Below are 9,406 nucleotides of genomic sequence, written 5' to 3' on the forward strand. Positions count from 1 at the left end.
GAATGAAGGCAGAGTGTATAACGTACAACAATCACTGACAGATGACTAGACAAATGAAGGCAGAGTGTATAACTTACAACAATCACTGACAGATGACTAGACGAATGAAGGCAGAGTGTAGTTAAAAGTGTAGTAACGACAGTGACTAGACAAATGTAGGCAGAGTGTATAACGTACAACAATCACTGACAGATGACTAGACAAAAGTAGGCAGAGTGTAGTTACAGCAATCACTGACAGATGACTAGACGAATGAAGGCAGAGTGTATAACTTACAACAATCACTGACAGATGACTAGACAAATGTAGGCAGAGTGTATAACGTACAACAATCACTGACAGATGACTAGACAAATGAAGGCGGAGTGTAGTTACAACAATCACTGACAGATGACTAGACGAATGAAGGCAGAGTGTAGTTAAAAGTGTAGTAACGACAGTGACTAGACAAATGTAGGCAGAGTGTATAACGTACAACAATCACTGACAGATGACTAGACAAATGTAGGCAGAGTGTATAACTTACAACAATCACTGACAGATGACTAGACGAATGAAGGCAGAGTGTATAACTTACAACAATCACTGACAGATGACTAGACGAATGAAGGCAGAGTGTATAACTTACAACAATCACTGACAGATGACTAGACGAATGAAGGCAGAGTGTATAACTTACAACAATCACTGACAGATGACTAGACGAATGAAGGCAGAGTGTAGTTAAAAGTGTAGTAACGACAGTGACTAGACAAATGTGGGCAGAGTGTATGAAGCGACAGTCACTGACAGGCGACTTAGACAAATGATGGTAGTCTTCTTCTTCTTCTTCTTCTCATCCCTTATCTCTCTCTCTCTCTCTGTCTCTCTCTCTCTTTAAGGCTCTAACCTCTCCCTCAATATACATGAAGCTAATTTTTTTTTTTTTTTTTTTTTTTTTTTTTTTTTGTTCTTCTCCATAACTTTGAATTATAAAGGCAATAGTATTGTCAACCCCTCTCTCTCTCTCCCTCTCTGTATCTTTCTCATTAATTTTTCCTTCCTCCCCCACACCTCTCCCTAACCCTCTCTTTCTTCAATATCGCTCTCACTTCCCCCCCGTACCCCCACTCCCCTTACCCCCTCTCCCCCCCCCCCCCCATCCCCCTTTGTCATTCGTGTAACGATCCTAATAAAGAGAGCGAGCGGCGTGCGGCTAGCGCATGACAGTTCTCTTCATCTCCTTGACTCTTTTCGTTTTCTTCTTCTCTCTCTCTCTCTCTCTTTCATCTCTGTCCCTGATGGTCTCTCTCTCTCTCTCTCTCTCTCTCTCTCTCTCTCTCCCTGTCTGCCTGTCTGTCTCCCTCTCTCTTTTCATCTCTATGCCTCTGTTTGTCTGTCTGTCTCTCTGTCTCTCTTCATCTCTATGTCTCTGTTCGTCTGTCTCTCTCCCTGTCTGTGTGTCCCTCTCTCTCTTATCTCTCTCCATCTCTATGTCTCTGTTCGTCTGTCTCTCTCCCTGTCTGTGTGTCCCTCTCTCTCTTATCTCTCTCCATCTCTATGTCTCTGTTCGTCTGTCTCTCTCCCTGTCTGTGTGTCCCTCTCTCTCTTATCTCTCTCCATCTCTATGTCTCTGTTCGTCTGTCTCTCTCCCTGTCTGTGTGTCCCTCTCTCTCTCTATCTCTCTCCATCTCTATGTCTCTGTTCGTCTGTCTCTCTCCCTGTCTGTGTGTCCCTCTCTCTCTTATCTCTCTCCATCTCTATGTCTCTGTTCGGCTGTCTCTCTCCCTGTCTGTGTGTCCCTCTCTCTCTTATCTCTCTCCATCTCTATGTCTCTGTTCGTCTGTCTCTCTCCCTGTCTGTGTGTCCCTCTCTCTCTTATCTCTCTCCATCTCTATGTCTCTGTTCGTCTGTCTCTCTCCCTGTCTGCCTGTGTGTCTGTTTGTCTGTCTGTCTCAATTGCTTATAAGTGAATAAACCATCTATCCATCCATCCATCTCTCTCTCTCTCTCTCTCTTCATCTTTGTCTCTCTCTCTCTCCATTGCCTATAAGTGAACAAACCATCTATCCATCCATCCATCCATCTCTCTCTCTCCCCTCTCCCTCCCTCACTCTCTCTCTCTCCCCCTCCCCCTCCCTCCCTCTCTCTCTCTCTGTCTCCCTCCCTCCCTCTTTCCAAATCAACGTGCGTATCGTACCAGGGTCAGGAACCAGAAAGTGAAGGTGTGGAACGGGCAGGGAGGGTGTGAGGGGGGCGGGGGAGGGGTGTGTGTGTGGGGGTGGTGGTGGGGGGGTCGGGGGGGGGGGGGGGGGGCAGGGAAGAGGGAGGAGAGGGGCGGGGGGAAAGGGAAGTCGTGGAGGGAAGGGGGGGGGGCGTGTATCAACTTTCGCGTTCAACACTCCTGGGACGGGACAATCATGGACACCTGATGATGATCGTTATTATCGCTGATATTAAGTCCAATACTAATAATAGTGGGAAAGAGAAGAGGAAGAAGAAGAAGAAGAGGTGTAGGAAGGGGGAGGGGGAGAAGAAGAAGAAGAAGAAGAAGAAGAAGAAGAAGAAGAAGAAGAAGAAGAAGGAGGAGGAGGAGGAGGAGGAGGAGAAGAAGAAGAAGAAGAAAGAGAAGAAGGAGGAGGAGGAAGAAGGAGAAGAAGAAGAAGAAGAAAGAGGAGGGTGAGGGGTGGGGGAGGAGGAGGAGAAGAAGAAGAAGGAGGAGGATGAGGAGGAGGAGGTGGGGGGAGGAGGAGAAGAAGAAGAACAACAACAACAACAACTACTACTACAAGAACAAGAACAAGAAATAAAAAGAAAATTATAGAAATAAGAAAAGGAAGGAGGTGGCGTGGGGGACGGGGGGGAGGAGGAGGAGAAGAAGGAGAAGGAGGAGGAGGAGGAGGAGGAGGAAGGTAGATAATAACCAGAATAAACTATCCGGAAGGGAAAGGGGCCGGGGGTTAGTAGGGAAGGAGCAGTGAGAGAGAGAGAGAGAGAGAGAGAGGGGGGGGGGTGAGGGGGGGGTGGGCGGGGTATAGAGGTGTCACATGTGCAATGATCAGATTCTTTGTCAGGTCACCTTATCATCATCATTATCTTCTATCTCTTTTTTTTGTTTGTTCTTTTTTCTTTTTTTCCCCCTTGGTCTGACGCACTCATCGATACAAGACTGAAGGTTATTATGATTTCCATCAGCTTGACTGGCCAGATCTGATGGATGTAATAGTAGGCGGTAAACGACAGACAGATAGACAGAGAGACAAACAGAAAGACAGACAGACACACACACACACGTGCACACACACACACACACACACAGAGTCAGACAGACAGATAGACAAGGTAAGTCGAGCATATTCGCATGGTTGTGTGGGTGCGTGTTTTTTTTTGTTTTTTCCCCCGGTGTGTGTGTGTGTGTGTGTGTGTGTGTGTGTGTGTGTGTGTGTGTGTGTGTGTGAGAGAGAGAGAGAGAGAGAGAGAGAGAGAGAGAGAGAGAGAGAGAGAGTCGGAGTGTATGTGTGTGCATGTGCGTGTAAGTGTGTAACAGTGTGCTTGCACGCGCGCGTGTCTGACTCCTCTTTTCGTGCCTAATCATCCAAGAAGAAAGGAAGAAAGGAAGAAAGAAAGAAAGAAAGACAGAAAGAAAGAAAGGCAGAAAGAAACGAAAAGAAACAACCAAAGAAAAGGACAGAATAAAAAAGAAATAAATAAAAAAGAAAGAAAGAAAGAAAATAAACAAAAAACAAACAAAAAAAACTGGCAGAGTCTCAATGAGGTACTCCGATCCAAGCCTCTCTCTCTGTCTCTCTCTCTCTCTCTCTCTCTCTTTCTCTCTCTCTTCCCCCTACCCCTCCCTCACCCCCTCAGGGGGGAAAGAATGCATTAACTGCTGCCGAGGCTGAAGTGTAATAATGATGAGCGCGTCGGGGGCTGCATTACGTCACTTAGGTGAAGGGGGGATAGGAGGGGGGGGGGTCGGGATAGGGTTCGGAGGCGGGGCTGGGGGGGGGGGGCGAGGGGAAGGGGACGATTAAGAGAAGGGGGAGGGGGTGGTGGGGGTGGGGAAAGAGGAGGACTGGCATTCTTTTCCCTCTCTCTTCTCTCTCTCTCCATCCTCCCTCATAAACACCTTTTTTTTCTTTTTTTTTGGCACACATGAACACATACACACACGCGCACACACGCGCGCGCGCACACACACACACACATGATATGTATATGTATACACACACACACGCACACACACACACACACATACGCACGTACATACATCATACATACAGGAAAACACAAAGACAGAAACACACACACACACACACAAACACACACACACAAGCCATACTTATGGCCTTAAATTATATTTCAGACATTCCGAAAACTGTCAGTGAAATTCTATTATGTGTAGACTCGAAGTCAGTATTACAAGCTATAGAATCTCCAAATTCAAAGAAGCGAATAGAGATGACAATGGAAATAAAACATATTATTCACCAACTGACAAAACAGGGCATTAAATTAACTTTCTGTTGGGTACCTTCGCACTGTGGAATATCTTCAAATGAGTGGGTAGACCAAGCAGCTAGAAGAGCAGCACGTAATTTCGAAGGCGCAATACAACTTGACATCCAGTTAGATCTACATGAATACATTAGTTGTATAGAAAATGTCTCTAGAAATCGATTTAAGAAATTACTTATAGATTCAAATAATCAATATTACCAATGTTGTGTAAACACAAAGAATGCAGCTAATCCCAAACATTTTCTAAATTTGACACCAGCAGCACATTCAAGACAAATTACAAGTCTAATGTATAGAATTCGTTTAAATGCCTTTCGTACAAAATTTTCTAAAAATATAAAATGTATATGCGGTAAGCAAATAACTGTAAGTCATCTACTCATTCATTGTCCGAGCATAAGACCGTTAATTCCTAAAGATGTAGTTGATGACTTTTCTTCCAATATTTCATTAGCCACTGAAAAGATTTTGAATGATTATTCATTGCTTAGAATGTTTTCGGAAATTTTAAACTCCAGTCCAGTTGGTATCCTCCTTTGATGTGTTATAATTAATGTTGTTATTTATATTTACATTGTTATAGGTTAATACTTGTTGATATGCATATACATATTCTCCTTCCCATGACACCTCATTCAATACACACCACAATCTCTTTAGACCTTTTTCTTATAATATACTTTTCCTCTGTTACATAACATGAATTTTTTTTTTTTTTTTTTTTTTTTTTTTTACACTAATATTCACATGCATTCCCTTTCCTTTATCCACTTCTTTACTCCTTTCCGTCTAAAAACACTTATAGTGAATAGACGTTAAACTGAAGATAAAACACACACACAAAGTGTGTCAAAAAGAAAAGAGGGTAGGACGTGTGTGTGTGCGCGCGCGTGCGTGTGTGTGTGTATCTGTGTGTGCGCGCGCGCGCGTGTGTGTGTGTATGTGTGTGTGTGTGGAGGGGGGGAGAGGGGGAGTGGAGTGCCTGCCGAATCGACATCCTCATCTGCATATAGATCTGTCTTTGTGGGGGTGGGGAAGGAAGGAGGAAGAAGGAGGGAGGGAGGGAGGGAGGGAGGGGTAACAGAGGAGGGATGTGGTGGTGGAAAGGGTACTTCATCTTCATCTGACTCCTACTTTTAGAAAAGATGCAAGGACATGGCTGAACAAGAGTGAAATAAAAAGGGAGGGGGAGAAAAGAAAGAAACACACCTGCAGACACACACAAAAAAACACGAACGAACAGAATGTGTGTGTGTGTGTGTGTGTGTGTGTGTGTGTGTAGTGTGTGTGTGTGTGTGTGTGTGTGTGTGTGTAGTGTGTGTGTGTAGTGTGTGTAGTGTGTGTGTGTGTGTGTGTGTGTGTGTGTAGTGTGTGTGTGTGTGTGTGTGTGTAGTGTGTGTGTGTAGTGTGTGTGTGTGTGTGTGTGTGGTTGGTGTGTGTGTGTGTGTGTGTGTGTGTAGTGTGTGTGTGTGTGTGTGTGTAGTGTGTGTGTAGTGTGTGTGTGTGTGTGTGTGTGTGTGTGTGTGTGTGTGTGTGTGTGTGTGTGTGTAAAGAGCAAACAAAGAAAGAAAGAAGGGGGAAAGAAAAGAAAAAAAAAAAAAAGATTCAATTTCAGCTGTAATCAGCTTCTGCTGCTCAATTTTTCTTCTTCTTCTTCTTCTTCTTTTTTTTTTTTTTTCTTTGACACGTATTATTTCTTGAATCCATTTTTGACGAAGCTTTAGGAAACCCTACCCCCTACCCCTCACCCCCTCCCCACTCCCTTAAAAAAAAAAAATCAACAACAAAAATGAAATGACAAAGAAACAAAAAACAAAAACAAAAAACTGCCCGTCGCTTTTGTTCTTGGAAAGATGCTAATTTGCAACACCCAGTCATACAACGACATAGCTGCGAAGTTTAATACTGGGTCGAAAAGTTTTAATGTATGTAATCGAGAAAAAAAAAATAAAATAAAAAGAAAGATGAAAAGAAAGAAAGAAAGAAAGAAAAGGAAAGAAAGCGAGAGAGGGAGACAGAGACAGAGAGAGAGAGAGAGAGAGGGAGACAGAGACAGACAGAGAGAGAGAGAGGGAGACAGAGACAGAGAGAGAGGGTGAAAGTGGTGTGTGGTGGATGGAAGAAGAAGAAGAGGAGGAGAGAGGCACACACACACAAAAAAATAATGAATAAAAAAGAAAAAAAAATTGGAAAAGGAAGGAGGCTGGTTGTGGGGTGTGGGGGGGAAATGGAAGAGAAATTGGAACAAAAAAAACAAACAAAAAAAAAACCAACCACACACAAAAAACAACAGCAAACAAAAACAAAAAACAAAAATGGGGGAGGTGGGGATGGGAATTTATTCCTTGGGGGTGGGGAAAAGAGCATGGCTCATCAAAAACACTTCTCTTAAAACGCCCAACTTTTCTTCTCTATGCAAAATAGTCGGCGTGCACTTCCCCTAATTCTCTTTTGCTTTTAGTTTATCAGCCCCCCCCCCCCCCCCTCTCCCAACCCCCCCCCCCCCCCTTTTTTTTTCTCTGTGTGTGTGTGTGTGTGTGTGTGGCCTCATTGGTGTCAGGAGCTGCATGTAACATGTCCTAGTTTGCATGCGGGGAAAATTAATGAACTGGCGTAATCTTTTTTCTTTTCCTTGTCGTGTTTTTTTTTGGTTTTTTTGTTTTGTTGTTGATGTTTTGTCATCGTCTTTCTACTTCTTTGCCATCTTTCTTCTTCTTCCTCCTCCTCTTTCTCCTTCTTCTCCTCCTCCTCTTTCTTCTTCTTCTTCTTTTCCTCTTCCTCCTTCTTCTCCTCCTCTTTCTTCTTCTTCTTCTCCTCTTTCTTCTTCTTCTCCTCTTTCTCCTTCTTCTCCTCTTTCTTCTTCTCCTCCTCCTTCTTCTTCTCCTCCTCCTCCTCTTCATCTTCCTCCTTCTTCTTCTTCTCCTACTCCTTCTTCTTCTCCTCCTCCTCTTCATCTTCCTCCTCCTCCTCCTTCTTCTCCTACTACTCCTCCTCCTTCTCCTACTCCTTCTTCTTGTTCTGCTGCTGCTGCTGTTCGTCATTTAAAAAAATTTCTTTTCTCTCTTGTTTTTTCTTCTTTCTTTCTATCGTTCCTGCTTTTTCAGCCTTCCTCCCATTCTTTCTTCATTGTCTGTCTCTCGTTTCTTCGTCTTTTTTTTTTTTCCTGTTCATTTGTTTGTGTTGTGAAATGTCTCGCTGCATTTGTCTCTCTTTGTCTTCTGTCTCTGTCTCTCTGTCTCCCTTGGTCTGTCTGTCTGTCTCCCCTCTCTCTCACACTGTCTCTCTCTGTCTCCTTTGGTCTCTCCATCTGTCTGTCTGTCTGCCTGTCTCTGTCTCCTTTGGTCTGTCTGTCTGTCTGTCTGTCTCCCCTCTCTCTCTCACACTGTCTCTCTCTGTCTCTGTCTGTCTGTCTCTCTCTGTCTCCTTTGGTCTGTCTGTCTGTCTGTCTGTCTCCCCTCTCTCTCACACTGTCTCTCTCTGTCTCTGTCTGTCTGTCTCTTTCTGTCTCCCTTGGTCTGTCTGTCTGTCTCCCCTCTCTCTCACACTGTCTCTCTCTGTCTCTCTCTGTCTCCCTTGGTCTGTCTGTCTGTCTGTCTGTCTCCCCTCTCTCTCTCACTGTCTCTGTCTGTCTGTCTGTCTGTCTGTCTCCTCCTCCTCCTTTTCCTCCTTTCTGAGTTCAACACGATACACATTGTACACAAGCAGGCACCCATTCACGTATAGAACACACACACACACACACACACACACACACACACACGCACGCGCCGCACACACACACACACACATACACCCACAAACACAAACACACGCACACACACACACACGCGCGCGCGCGCGCGATCACATACACTCTCTCAACGCCAAACCCCTGAGCTGGCCGATGTGCTGACATATCCACCGTTTGGACAAATAAACGATTCATTCCTTCAGTTTTTTTGGTTTTTTTAATTCTCTCGTGTTTCAAATTTCTAAAAACCCCTTTTACACTTATTAACAGCATGGGGGGTGGGGGCTAAGCGTGTGAGCCAGGGAGGAGGGGGCGTGGGGGGGGGTATGGGGCGGGGTTGGAGGGGGGCTGGGGGGGGGGCGGGGCTTTAGGGGGGCGTTCAACATCAACTAATATCATGCACGTCTAAACTCATTCTGGAAAAAAAAAAACACCCCACAAGGTTCAATTTTGTAAGAAGCGACATTTTAACATCATGTCTAAATTTTACGAACTGGCTTCATTTAAACCGGACGTTACCACTGCCTTTAAAACACGTTTTCTGAAATTGAAAACAGGTTTTTTTTGTAGTTGAAATCGTTTTAGGAAAATACTTATTTCATTAATTTAATTCAGAACGCTCCACAATGAAAATGAACTTCATCCTTGACTGTTGTATAGCATTTTCTGTTGTTACCTAATTCATCATCATGTGTCATTTTCAATTTCCAGCTCAGTTTACAGCTTTTGATTTCTATGTGATGCATTTATCGCGTGTGCCTCTCATATCAGTTATCTATGTTCCTCTAAAAACAATAATTGAAATTTTCACAATGTTCTGTTTATTATTCTGTTTAAACGTTTCTTTCCAATTAGTCTGAAAACCGTCTTTCAAAGCCGTGTAATTATTACAACAGGCAATATCATTCGTCTGTTCGACGAATAACTGTTTTACCTTACAAACAAACAAGTTGGGTAAAGAAGAAAAAATGTTTAACGGTGGAATTACTTTTTGAAGAATATTGATCTTTTACATGAAAACATATGATGAAACAAAATCAAACGTAAAGGCAGACAATTTCCCAGAACATATTAGTGTGAAAGGAGCGAGCAATATAGCACATAAACCATGAGGTTAATTAATAACCAAAACATTGGAACAGAACAAAGAGAGAAGGAGAGGGAGTGAGAGAGAGA

Source organism: Babylonia areolata, chromosome 31 (assembly GCF_041734735.1).
Source record: "Babylonia areolata isolate BAREFJ2019XMU chromosome 31, ASM4173473v1, whole genome shotgun sequence".
Lineage (NCBI taxonomy): Eukaryota > Metazoa > Mollusca > Gastropoda > Neogastropoda > Buccinidae > Babylonia > Babylonia areolata.